The 14,689-nt window shown below is 35.0% G+C and overlaps 1 protein-coding gene across 1 annotated transcript in view; it reads left to right on the top strand.

The window, feature by feature from the left end:
• The first annotated feature begins 533 nt into the window (after positions 1 to 533).
• Positions 534 to 14,689, top strand: part of GRM3 (glutamate metabotropic receptor 3) — a 257,047-nt gene continuing 242,891 nt past the window's right edge. The window contains exon 1 of the mRNA XM_074268542.1: positions 534 to 1,158. The gene's annotated coding sequence lies outside the window, so the exon portion shown is untranslated. The remainder of the gene's footprint in view (positions 1,159 to 14,689) is intronic.

A 14,689-nucleotide genomic window follows, 5' to 3' on the forward strand; every position in this document is an offset into this window, starting at 1 on the left:
TTTTTCTCTTTTTTCCCCTCTTTCCCCGTCCCCCTCCCCAATATGTAGTCACCTTTAAGCATGAAGATTCCTGGGGTGTTTTTCCCCAAACTGTCAATCCCCGTTTCCGAGCGAGCTGAGAGCAATAGTCAGCTTTCAAAGTTAAAGCAGCCTACGTTCCATACCATCGTAATCCTTAGCCCTCATCTCTCATCTCCCTAAAATAGATACGTGTATATTTTTGTATCTATATATCCTTATATATGTAGATGTGTATATATATATATATATATATATATATATATATGTATATATATTTTTTTTTTCAGAAAGTGAATGGAATTCGTACTGATACCTGCAAAATTGACCTACCTTCCTCTTAACACTTCTTCATAGCCCCCTCACCTATTCTAGCTAGAAACGTGAAGCCTTGGCTTTTTATAGACATTCAAAGAAAAAGACAATAGAAAGAAGAAAGAGGGGGGAGAGAGAGAGAGAGAGAGAGAGAGAGAGAGAGAGAGAGAGAGAGAGAGAGAGAGAGAGAGAGAGAGAGAGAGAGAGAGAGAGAGAGAGAGAGAGAGAGAGAGAGAGAGAGAGAGAGATATGTGTGTGTGCTAGGGCGGTCTGTATCTCAGCAGAAAGCCCCAAATAGAAAAGATGTTTTTATCTGACCAAGAAGGAAAGTTGCTCTGGTGCCTGGGAAGTGGGTTTGCCTGAAGGCTGGAGAGAGGAGGAGGGTTAGTAGGCAGTGAAGTACTCCGTTCCTCTGCGCTCCGCTCCCCTCCCCTTCCAGGAAGACCACCTGGTCTCTACTCTCCCTTTCTTCCAACCTCCTTCTTCCTTTCTCCCCCTCCTCAACCTCTCCCTCCCTCCCTTTCCCCCACTCCCCACTGATTCCGGAGGCCTTGATGCTCTGCCATCGGGCCCCAGTCCAGCTAGCAGAGGAGAAGGAGGGGACGCTCTTGACAGGAAGCAGTTCACACAAGTTGGCCATTTCGGGGGTAAACTAAGTTCCCCCTTTGGATTTGGAAAGGACAAAGCCCGGGCGCTGCTGCTTTTGTGTCGGATGCGGAGAACAAACCATGAGCCGCCGGAGCCTAGGAGCAGCGGGAGTAGCAGCAGCAGCCGCAACAGCCGCTGCCAGCACCAGCCTCAGGCAGGAGTTGCCTTCAGTGCACGGTAAGGGGCTAGCTCGGAAGAGACCGGTCCCCTGAGGGAGAGGTGAGGGGGGAGTGATGTCCAGGCACCGGAGGGACTCAGACCGCAAAAGTTGAAGCAAGAGAAGAGACCAGTTCCTATGGTTCTTTTGGAAAGATACTGGAGGGACAGAGGCAGTGTGTGTGTGTGTGTGTGTGTGTGTGTGTGTGTGTGTGTGTGTGTGTGTGTGTGTGTGTGTGTGTGTGTGTGTATTGGATGGGGGATGTGTAAAGGAAGAGAATTCAAGGTAAAAGTGTTCAAGGATGGGATGAGGCTAACTACTGATCACAGGACCCAGGAGGCTCACACCTCCCCAGCCAACAGAATCCAGCTCTGCTCAGAAGCTAATGATTTATTTCCATCTGCAGATTTTATTTGGCTTTATGAATGGGTGGCAGTCCGATGCCTGTACCGGTGATGTTTTTCATGAATGTAGAGATGCTGTCAGTAAGCAGGACAGAATGATAAGAGAAACCTTGGATATACTGCAGCTTGAAGGAGGGAGAGAACCTGCCGCCAGATGTTGGTCAGCGGTTCGTTCTCCAGACTGTGAGCTTGGAAAGACTCCTAAACTCAATGCCCTTTACTCCTTTGAGCTTGAGAGAAAAAAAAATCCAAAAGCCAGACTGAGAATAGATCTTATTCATCAATTTTGGTTCATTTTCTCTTCTAACAAATAAGTCAGAGAGGGTGGGTGATGCTACGATCCAGAAAGACACGGGGTAACATTGTGTGGTTTTTTTTCTTTTTTTTTAGGAATTCCCTAATTTTGACTAGATTCACCTCTCCTTTGCCTTAGATTTTAGAGCATAGATAAAGATATCAAATCTTAGCTAAATGAAAAATTAATTAGATAAATAAAACTACCCCACAACATTGCCTTTTAATTAATCATTTCAAAGAACTGGTATTTTAAGAAAGCAATTCAACAACAGCACAGGCACACTTCTGCAGGTCTCTGTGTTAAATCCTTTACTATTTGACAAAATATTTTAGCTAGTATGTGTGCTGTGTAGCAGGCATTGTTTTGGATTTCTCTTCTTCTATCATGCAAAAAAGGGACAATAAATGTGTTCAAAGCTAAGGTTAATGGTGTCACAGGGAGAGTGAAGGACCTCTAGCTGATCTTAACTTGGAGCTTCTTTGGGTTAATTGTTTAGTGCCACCTGCCAGATATTCCTTCAGGAGAAGATGTCCTCATTGTTTCTCTGACAAAAACAGGCATCCCATTTGAAGATAAAACATTAATAATTTATCACTAAACCTAGTAGGTCTCATTGGATTTATTTTAAAAGCAACTATTTCTGCATGAAAGTATATTTCAGTATAATTAGATTTGAATTAAGAATTCTAATTAGCATGTGTCTTCAACATCTTTGTGTTAAGTTGCCCATCCCTCAGGACCTTTGTGATGCTCTGAATTGCTGTTTAGTAATATCTAAGGGTAGCATTTAAAAGAAAAAGACATAAGTCATTCTCTCTCCATTCAAATATTGGACTCAAAATTTATAAGGTGAATTTTTCTACCTTCTGGATGGTGTCAATTTTTAAGAATCTTAAAAAAAGCCACTTATTCTAGAAGAAAGTCCTACTGAAATCTCAATCATCCCTCTTTCAGAGTTGACTGATGACCTAACAAGAAATTAGTTTGTTGCTATTGTTATTATTGTTTTGTTGTTTTCAATCAGAAGCAATTTCACTCATTTTTGAGCTACTGTTCAGTCTCTTTATGGTTTCTGTGCATGGAATAAGTGAAAATCCGTGTTGAATTAACAATCATATCAGTAGATGGATTTTTTGAGTGGTGATAGAAGAAAATTATTTTTGTCAGTATAACCTTTCTAGCCTTCTAATATATTTTCTTGTTCTTTGCCATGAAATATTTTTAATGTAAAAGCTGACACATTTGCTTAAGTGTAGTAGTGAAAATAATGCCAGCATAAGGATGAGGCTAGAACTATGTGATAAGAAGCTTTTCTCTTCCCTTGGGTTGTATTTTCACACTTCAGTAACATGTGATCAGTGAGTTGAGAAAAAGAAGGTAAAACCAAGAGAAAGGAAACAGATATTAGAATTAGTAAAATTAAGTTCAATGATCTATCTCATTTTGTGGGATAGTATTTACAAATGAATGAGCAAAACAGATTGGAGAACTAGTGGGAAAAGGTAGGAGAGAAACTCTGATGTCCCATAGCAGCTGCATACTTAAAACATGACCTAGTTCCTTGGTTTGGTTGACACTTAGTCCTATACATCATGTAAATATACCAATGAAAAATATGTAAGGATAACACAAAGTGACATCTTAGTTTTGCTTATCTTTAATTTCTGTTGTCACTGGAAGCATAACTGGAAGGGACCTTAAGAGATTATCTGTCCCATTCCCGTATTTCTAGTCAGGTGAACATTTAAGTCATTCAAAATAAGTAACTTTAAAAGTTCACATTGTTACAATATCTCTTGGTAGTCCTTCACTGGTTAATTGCCCTTACTCATGAAGTATTTTTTACAACTAATGCCATTGCCTCTTGTCCCTGTCCTCTAAGACTGATTGGTAAGAAACTGATACATGAACTCTTCTCAGAGATCTAGCTGCCTACTATCAGCATGTAGCTAGCTGTCTTTAGGGATGAAATATGGCAACTTCTTTAACAACCACACAACAGCATCCCAGGAAACCATTTGAGAAAGGAAATGAAAATTAATACTTAATCCCCATTGAAACAACAGGAGGGAAGAATGCAGTTATCCATGTTGGAATGAGACCAGAACACTGGAGCAAAAGTTGTTTTCCCTGGACAAAACTCTGGACAAATGTATTCAAGCATACAGTTAGAAAACTAGTAGGGAACCTATTTCATTTGTACTTACTCTGGTTTGTTTTATGTTGAGTTTACTGTTCATTTTAGCCTCCTATGAGATTTGCTAACTCAATGAAATCCTGCATTAGATTACTTTGTTCAAAATGCTACCAACAAGCAGGATAAAATGATGGAAGATTATATATCATTGATGGAGACACATAAAATCAGTACAATCATAGTACTCAGTGAGGAAGAAGGGACTATTAGATCATCTACCTCCTTTCACTGCTAATGTAGGTTTGATCCCCATAGTATACTATATTTTGGAAAGCTTTGGACCAGTCTACTTTTAAATGGCTCAAGTAATGACTTCTACACTGCTTTTGGAAGGCTATTTCACAGTCTAATAGTTCTCCCTATTAAGAACTTTGGTGATATTCAGCCTAATTTTCCCTTTGCTCAATTTCATCTTGTTACTTACATCCAGTGATACCCCCTTTAGACTTTTTCTAGTAAACCAGAAGATCGTTACATCTTTCCAACATTAACTTTGAGGTACTTTTGACTAGAAACTTAGTAATAAATACAAGTGAGAGTAACATAATGATATCTACACTTTTAGAAGTCCCTTTAAGACGTGTCTTTGGCCATTTAAAAATGTGTATCCCACATAACTTTTTAGTTTTTAGCAAAGGCAAAGAAGAGAGATAGAGATAGGAAGAGAGATGGGATTGATTTAATGGCTTCTATGACTAATGAAAAGAATCACTATAAGTAACGTAACCTTCATGGTCCACATTGCAAATCTGTTGGCAGTAAGACCATTTCAATTCTTACTCTATAAACTAGAAATTCTGTGACAGCCAATATTCTCTGCTGCTCCAATGAGCCCTAGAATCTGTTGTCATGTAAATTCTACTATTTAAATGAAAGTCATTACCATGTTGAATATAAATTAGAAGAAACATAAAGTTGTGTGAAACTTGTACATTAAAACAACTTACTACCTCCACTGATAGCATTAGCCCTATTAAATTCTAAGTATGCCAAAGGAAAGATTAGAATTTTCTCATAATTTTCTGATATTGATTCTATATTATATCACACAAAAAATAGAGTATTTGTCAGTAGAAATCAAAGGCTACTAGAACAATTTTTAAAGTTAAGATACTATATTTGAAAATTATTTTTAATGGAACAACTCAAATCACAAATATTAGTATCATTATTTTCTCCAGTTCATATCTATATCTATCTATATCTATATCAATATATATATATATATATATATATATATATATACACACATATATTTATAGGCTTCTTTAAAGCACTGTAGGAATATATACTCAGTAGACTTAGCATCCCACTCACTTGTATCTCTTGGTGTTAGGCATTGCTAGACAGTGGAGGAGTAAATGACAAATCAGGAAATCAGTTCTTAGGTAGCTCTTGGCAAGCCACAATGCTGAAGATTTAGCTTTAGATGAGGCAATAAGTCTAAGTAGAACACAGTACTGTTCTTTATTATTCATTGAAGATGCATTGCCTTCAAAAACTAAGAATACAGTGGTGGGCATTTTGTATTGTTTTTAAACTATTCAAACTTCAGATTTGCAACATGAATTATATGCAATACATAAAATCAAACTTGATTATTTGTCCCATAACCATAAATGGAAGCAATGATTGAGAAAAATAAATAAATAAAAATCTAAGTATTTCTTACTCTCTCAATATGTAGAATTTTTAACAGTAGTATATTGAAGATAAGAGAATAAATTGTTTCTGTTTCATCTCGTCCCTAAACCAACAGTCTTCTTACTGGACCAGATTTACAGCAAAAGTATTTGTACAGTGCCAGAAAATATGGGATGGTTTGTGCCCACCAAATAACTTCTCCTAGAAATAAAGGCAAAGCAAATTTTTCTTGCTGATGGGAAAGTTGACCATAAAAGTGTCAAATAATTTCACACTAGAAAAGTTATGCATGCCAGGAGATTGGTGTCAGTGCCACACTTTCTATTTTCCCTGCAAATACACAATCTTTCCTTGGGAATGGTGAATCTTGTAAAAATGTATTTTAAAGAAGGTGATAGACAGAAAAATAAACTTGGGAAAATGCTATAATACAATCTCTATGCACTGAATAAAGAACCATGTTTGAAGTAGTACATTGAGGCAACTGTTCAGAAAACCTGTGGTTTTGCTCTTTTAAAGTCCTTCTTTAGATTTGATTACTCAGATCTTCTGCAACTATCTCCTTCCTTTCCTACCTTATGCATAAATTCCAAAGTCAAGTAGGTCTCTTCCCACAAACAAATATATTGATTGGTATATGTACAACTCAGTCTACAAACTTACAGTCCTACACACATATTTGGTTTGAATATTTTTAGGTTATTGGGGTGGGGTATGTTTTATTTTAAAAGTTCAATGTACAATTTGACAGACAGTATGATTTAGTTGAAAGGCAGGTAGATGGCACAGTGATTGGAGTCCTGGTCCTGAAATCAAGACTTATCTTCAGAGACTTACTAATTACATGACATTGGACCCTTAACCCGGTTTGCTTCAGTTTCCTCATCTATAAAATGAGGAGAAGGAAATGACAAATCACTTTAGTATTCTTGCCAGGAAAACCCCAAATGACTTTACAAAAAGTTTGACACAGTTGAAACAATTCAACAACAACATGACTTTAGTCAATAGAATTGGCCTCAGAACCCTGAAAATCTGAGTTCAAATTTGGCTTTTGACAAATAATAGCTGTGTATCCCTAGGTAAGTCACTTAACTTTTCAATGCTCTCAGTCACTGATGTTAAATGGAAAGGCATAGGGGGCAGGAGTCCTCACTAAGCTTTACATGAAAGTCCAGTTATTTATTTAGTTTTGAAATATGCTATCTACATTTTATTACATTTTTATTTATTACCTTATTTTTTATTTTGTTAAAGACTTTCTAATTACATTACAATCTAGTTCATGCACATTTGGTAATGTGGGCCAGAAGCACAGTGTTTGCCACCTCTGCTTTAGTCAGCTAAGACTATAAATTGCAGAGGAAGTGCTAACTTGCATTGTAGAGTCAATTTGCTCATCTGTAAGTTCTATCAATGAAAATCATAGTTCTAGTCCCTCTGTCTTAATTTTGTCCCAAGAAAAACCTGTTTGTTTTTTTTTCTCATATTAGGCAAATAGTCTACCTGAGAGGATTAAAAACCCTGGGAAGGAGGTTTCCAATAGAATATGAGTTCATCGGAGCCAGTGACTGTTTTCATGTATCCCTGGATCCCAGCACAAGATAATAGATTCTCAATTAGTGTTTGTGAATTGAATTTGGACAAATTGATCACTGGGCAAATAATAAAGAAATGAGCAAAGTTGACCAAGCTTTTATATACAAGGGACCACACAACATGTAAAAAAGTACAAGGTAAAATATTTTCATTTAGTGGAAAGAATAGTCTTGAACTTAAAGTGTGAAAATTTGAACAAGTCACTTCTCTGCCTTTTAGTTTCCTCTTCTACAGAATGAGGGGGATTTGACTCTATTACCTCAAAGGTTATGTACAGCTCTAAATCAGTGATCTCTACTCCTAAGTACGGTAGTAAAGTGGTAAAATAGATAAAGTGTCTGACCTAGAGTCAGGAAGATCAATGTTCAAATAAGGACTCAAATCCTTACTAGCTGATCCTGGTCAAGTAACTTTGCCTCAGTTTCCTCATATGTAAAACGAATTTGAGAAAGAAATGACAAATCAGTCCAGTATCTTTGTCATGAAGAGTCATGAAGAATCAGACACAACTAAAATGACTCAACAACAATGACAGTCCTATGATGAAAGGAACACTATGTTTAGAATCTAGAGAATTAGAAAAGTAATCTCTTTGATCTTCCATTTTCTCATCTCAAATTTGGGGTGGTAATAATAAAAATAAATAATAATATCTATCATTTATATGGCATTTTATGTTTTGCAAAGTACTTTGCAAATTTCTCATTTTATCTTCACAATAACCCTAGGAGATAAATTATTTTACATTTCTCATTTTGCAGATGGGACAACTGAGGCAAGTATGAGTCAAGTGACTTGCTTGGGGTTATATAATTAAAGAAGGCTTCATTTGAACTATGTCTTTCAAGTCTACTATCCTGTTATTACACCATATATATACATATATGCATATATATATACATATATATGCATATCTTATAAGTTTATTATAATATTCCAAAGAGCTAATATTTAAAGCACTGTTGGAACCTGAAATCAGTAAACAATTATGTGCTATTGTTATTATTAGTTTGGAATGCAAGACAAGGCTTCTTAAAGCAAGTTAAATAACAAGCAAAATTTTAAATGATGACAGAGAAGACTAACAGAAGAGATACGATAAGGAAATATAGTTTATAATAAAAGGATGATAGTAATATTACATTCTATTCTAGTTTAGGAAGAAAGGTCACTGTCATCAGAGAAAAATTTATAAAGCAGGCATGATTTTAGATAAAGTCTTGAAAAAATTTACATGAGTTAGGCAGTTGGAATGAAAATATACATACTAGGCAAAAGTAAAAGAAAATAACATTAATAATGATAGCTCCTGTTTCTAGAGAACTTTTAAGTTTTACAAAATACTCTCTTCACAATAATGCTATGAGCTGAGTATGCTAAGTATTATTATTTTCATTTTTCAGAGGAAGAAAGTGAGGTTCACATAGGTTAATTTGATTTTTCCCATGATAACACAATTAAAAATTATGATCACAGATCCAAATATACTCATTTTGAAGACCCTACTCACCTCATAAGTCAAGACTTAGTCACAGACCCCATAGACTCAAAGTGCATTTATTCCATTACAGCATGCTACCCATCTGCTGAAAGCATATATCTTATCTTCTTATAGTTCTAATCACAATTTTCTTTAGCTAGAATTTGCCTACTAATGCTCTGCTGCTGTCACAATAAGGTAAACTGAAACATTGAAATATATCAATTGGTTATGACTGATTTAAAAACTCTTAAAGCTAGCTACAAAAATATTGGATTTATGCCTCCATTTCAGAAACAACTTGCTATTTAACAGCAAACTGAGACAAGGGTAAAAGCATCTATAATATTTAAAAAGAGTAAGGGTTGTAAGCTATTAAACTCATAGATATAAGATATCTTAGATTATGGATCATATAGTCCAATCCTTTTTAAAGAGGAGGAAAATAAGAGCTAGAGAGATAAAGTGAACATGTTCAAAATAGCATTGGATGCCAAGTCAAATCAACAAGTATTTCTCAAGCACTCCCTATGTGCCAGGCACTGTATTTAGAAAACCCACTGGTGATAAATGGCACAGGCAATAATGATTCAAACCTAAATCAAATCCACTGATATTCATAACTATTGTCTAATAGCTTTCAAAAAAGCCCCCAGTAGAATTTGAAAAGATTTTATGAAATAAACTCAGTAGTCTAAGGAAAATAATGTTCTATTCATAGGACAGGACACTGAGAGTAAATTGTAATAGCATAACATTCATAAATTTATGCGATAAATACTTTTTTGAATACCTACTATAGAAAATCTCTTGGCATTCTATAAATCAGTGGCAGAAAAGCCAAACCAAGAAGATTCCATAATTATAATGTAGTTGAGCCACACTTTAGCAACTGAAGCAGCCACTACTACAATAATATCCAATGAGGGATCAGGGAGCTGGTGATTCTCAAGTAGAACAAGTAATCAGGTAGATTAGGGGGGAATCTCAGGTTTTCACCTACTCCTGGGAAATCTATGACAACTATTGAAAGTGGCCTCCAAGTTCATTTGATATTGTAAGGAAGTCTCTCAGGAATATTTAGATGTATAGCTCCCTATAAGTAAGCTGCTATAGTTTTCCAAGCTATAACAAAGTACACATTCTGTTTGCTGAGGTTAAATATTCTAAGTAAACCCAGAAGAAAACAAAAGATGGGGAAAAACATAAATAACAAATAGTGGAGGATATACTTTCTTATTATAAAGATCACTTTAAAAGAAAAAGTTAAGTGGGATAGCATCACAATTGAAAGGAGAAGTAAGTGTGTGGTCAGCCAAAACAAATATTTTAGAATTTTTCCAGAAGAATGTCACTCAAATATATGTATGTATACATGTAGTACAAAGGTAGGTTTTAATGGTTAGAGTGCTGAACCTGGAGTCAGGAATACTCATTTTCCTGAGTTCAAATCTAGTCTCAGATACTTGCTAGATGTGTGACCATGAGCAAGTCACTTTTTCTTTCAGTTTCCTCATCTATAAAATAAGCAGGAGAAGGAAATAGCAAACCAGTCCAGCATATCTGCCAAGAAAACTCCAAATGGATTCATGAAAGTCAGACATAACAGAACAACAAACATTTACACAAATGGGAGGAAAAGGTAGTTGGGGAAAGAGCACTGGCTCTGAAGCGATAGGAGTTACGAGAATTGATGAATGGTTGGATGAATGGTTGAATGAATGAATGTAAAAGTATTTAAGTACTTACTATGAGGTAGACATTATGCTGATACACATGTGGAATACACACACACACACACACACATATATATAATAAAGCAAAATAGTACTTACTTTCAAGGAATTTATGTTCTACTAGGGGGAAAATAATCCCCCATAAAGGAGTTAGAGTAGAGAAGAAGGGTACACATATGGAATCAGAAAACACTATAGGGCTTACATACTGGACAAGATAAATCAAAAGTTCATCTCTTAGAACTGAGTCAGACAAGTTTTAGTGAGAAGGGGAAGAGGAGGATTTATAAAGAACAAGGGAAGAGGCCTTTAGAAATGAATCAATGAATACACAAGCAATAATTGAGCACATATCCTGTAGTAGTCAGTGTGCTAAGTACCATTGATTCAAATAAAGGAGAAAATACTGCATCTTCTCTCAAGGAATTTATATTCTAATTGGGGAGAAATTCTGGAAACAACTAGATACATATCAATTACATGCAGAGTAGACTGAAGATAGTACTAATGTCATTAGTATAAGTGGAGCTAGAAGCAGCATCCTGAAGAAGTGAGGATTTGAGCTTAGTCTTGAAAAAAAAATCATGGCAAAGAAAGTAAAGCTATTTGTAGTCATTTGAAAAAAATCCTTTAAATCACTATTGATCAGAGAAATGTAAATTAAAACAACTCTGAGGTACCACCTTATACCTATCAGAGTAACTAACATAACAAAAAAGGAAAACATTGGCTGTCAGAGAAGATGTGGGAAAATTGCGCAACTAATGTATTATTGGTGAAGTTGTGAAGTGATCCAACCTTTCTGGAAAGCAACTTGGAACTAGGCCCAAAGGGCTATAAAACTGTGCATACTGTGATCCAGCAATAACACTGCTACTTATCTATACCAAAGACAATCAAATAAGATGGAGGAAGGATCTATTTGTACCAAAAATATTGATAGCAGCTCCTTTTGTGGTGGCTAAGAATTGGAAATCAAAGGGATGTCCATTGATTGGGGAATGATTAAACAAGCTGTGATATATGCTTATTATATAATATTATTGTGCTATAAGAAATGACAAGCAAAATAATTTCAAAAAAACCTGGACTTACATGAACTAATGCGTAGTGAAGTGAACAATAGCAGAAGAATATTGTACATAGTAATAGTAATATTGTTTGGTTAAAATTTTTTAATCACTAGCTATTCTCAGCTAAACAACAATGCAGATAATCACAAAGGATCAATGATGAAGCATATTATCCATCTCCAGAAACATAACTGATATTGATTGAACACAGACTAAATCATTTTCCACTTTCTTTCATTGTTTTCTTTTACTAGACTTCTTGTACAAAATGATTAATTTGAAAATGTTTTATGTAATTCAACATGTATAATCTGCAGGTGATTGCTTACCATTTCCAGGGGGAGGATGAGGTGAAAGAAGAAGGGAGGAATAGAAAATTTTTATTTTAAAAAATGTTCAAAAAATTGGGGAAGACAGAAAGAAAAGTGATGAGATGGAGGTAAAGAGGTAAAACATTCCAGGTATAGGAGACAGCCATTGAAAAGGGTCATAGATGAGAAATAGTACATTGTGTTCAAGAAAGAGCAAGAAGACTGATGTCACTGTGTTTCAAAATAAGAGAAGAGAATAAGCATTTCTATAGTATCTACCATATGCCAGGAACTCTGCTAAGTGCTTTTTACAAATATTATCTCTTCTAATCCTCATTACAACCTTGGGAGGTAAGTGCTATTATTATCTTTATTTGACCCTTGAGGAAACAGAGGCAAACTGACATTAAGTGATTTGCTCAATGTCCCATATCTAGTAAGTAGTCTGAGTCCATTGGGTTTTCCTGACTCCAGGCCCAGTGCTCTATCCACTGTTTCACCTAACTACCAGGAATACATAGAGACAAGCATAGTATAGAAAAACTAGAAAGGTAGGAAAGTTTTAGATTCTGAAAAACTTTAAATTCCAAACACAGAAGTATTCATTTGATCCTAGAAATAATAAGAAGCCATTGGGGCCTGAATAAAATGTCAGAACTTTGCTTTAGTAAAATGCCTTAGCATCTAAGTAAAAGATTGATGGGGAGAGCTGTTGGAAGAGCTTTCATGGGCTGAAAGAGATGAGGAACTGTGATAGTGAGTGCACATAAAGAGGCATCTATCTGAGAAATGACAAAATTTGACAGTAGATCAGATATAAGAATGAATGAGAAATCTAGTTGACACCAAGGTTTCAAATCTGGGTGACTTGGATGATAGTAGTCATCCTTTAATGATAATAAGGGAATTAAGAAAGAAGGTCTTTCAGGGAAAGATAATTATCCATGTTCTCAAGGAGGGAAAGAAAAAAAAAGGAAAAGAGAAAAGAAAAGAAAAAAAAAAGAGAGAGAGGGAAATGTTTCAATTTGCACACTGAGATAATCAATTCTGTATCTGGTGGTAGAGAATTTAAAACATTCATTTGGATTATGGTAGAGTATTGTGTTAATCAATTATTAAGTTACTCTTAACAATATTGCCTACTGTATAGCTAGTTTTACTTGTTCTGTTTATTTCATTTTGCCTCAGTTCAGATAAGTCTTCTCAAGTTTCTCTTAATTTCTTTCAGCACAATAATATTCCATCACAATTATATACAATGACTTGTTCACACATTTCCCAAATGATGTGTATCACCTTAGTTTCTGACTCTTTGACAACATAAAAAGAGTTACTATCAATATTTTGTACATATGAATCCTTTTCCCTTTTTTTATTTCCTTGGGATATAGCCCTAGTAGTGGTTTTGCTAAGTCAAGGGCATTCACAATTTTATAGTCCTCTGGACATAGTTCAGAATTGTTCTCCCGAATCATTTGAACAGTCCACAGCTCCACCAGTAATGCATTAGAATACCTATCTTCCCAGCTTCTCATTTTCCTTTGCTGTCATCTTAGCCAATATGTTGGGTGTAAGAGGGTACCTCAAAGTCTTTTTAGTTTAGATTTCTCTAATTATTGGTGGTTTAGAGCATTTTTCATATGACAATTGATAGCTTTGATTCCTTCTTCTAAAAAATTATCTTGTGTCTTTGGACCATTTGTCAATTGGGGAAAATCTCCTGTTTTTACAAATCTCCCTATATTCTGTATAAATTTCAAAAATAAGACCTTTATCATAGAAACCTGATGCAAAAGAGATTTTTCCTGGTTTCCTGTTTTTATTTTAATGTTGGACACATTGATTTTATTTATTCAAACACCCTTTAATTTTGTGTAATCAAAATGATTTATATTACTTTTTGTGAACTTCTCTGCTGCTTTTTTTTTGTTCATAGGTTCTTTTGCTATTCATAGATATGACAGATATTTTTTCCTGAATTTCTAATTTGTTTATGATATCATTGTCTAAATCATATGCCTGTTTTGAGTATATTTTGACATGTAGGGTGAAGTTTCTGACCTAGTTTCTGCCAGATTATTTTTTAGTTTTCCCAGAAATTTTGCCAAATGGTAAGTTCTTTCCCCAATAGTTGGGTTCATTTCATTTTTTAAATATTAGTCTATTGTGTTTATTTGCTTCTATATATTGTGTATCTAATTAATTCCATTGATCCACCATTCTATTTCTTATCCAATAACAAATGGTTTTTTTTATGATTACACCTTGTCATATGATTTAAGATCTGGTATTGCTAGCCCCCTTTTTTTCACATTTCTTTTTCATTGATTTCCTTGATAGTCTTGACCTTTTGTTCTTCTAGATGAATTTTGTTGCTGTTGTTTTCTAGCTCTATAAAATAATTTTTGGTACATTGAGTGGCATGACACTGAATAAAATAATCTAGGTAGTATTATTTTTGTTATATTGGTTCAGCTTACCCTTGAGCAATTACTATTTCTCCTGCTGTTTACATCTGTCTTTGTATAAACAGGGTTTTGGAATTGTGTTCTCATACTTCCTATGTGTATCTTGGTAAGTGGACTCCAATATTTTCTTATATCTGCAGTTATTTTAAGTGCAATTTTTCTTCTTTCTATCTAGTCCTGATGGGTTTTGTTGGTAACAGGTAGAAATGCTGGTGATTTGTGTGGGTTTGTTTTATATCCTGCAACTTTGCTAAAGTTGTTAATTGTTTTGACTGATATTTTAATTGATTCTTTGGGGTTCTGTGAGTATATCATCATATCATCCAAAAAAAGTGATAGTT

Source organism: Sminthopsis crassicaudata, chromosome 5 (assembly GCF_048593235.1).
Source record: "Sminthopsis crassicaudata isolate SCR6 chromosome 5, ASM4859323v1, whole genome shotgun sequence".
NCBI lineage: Eukaryota > Metazoa > Chordata > Mammalia > Dasyuromorphia > Dasyuridae > Sminthopsis > Sminthopsis crassicaudata.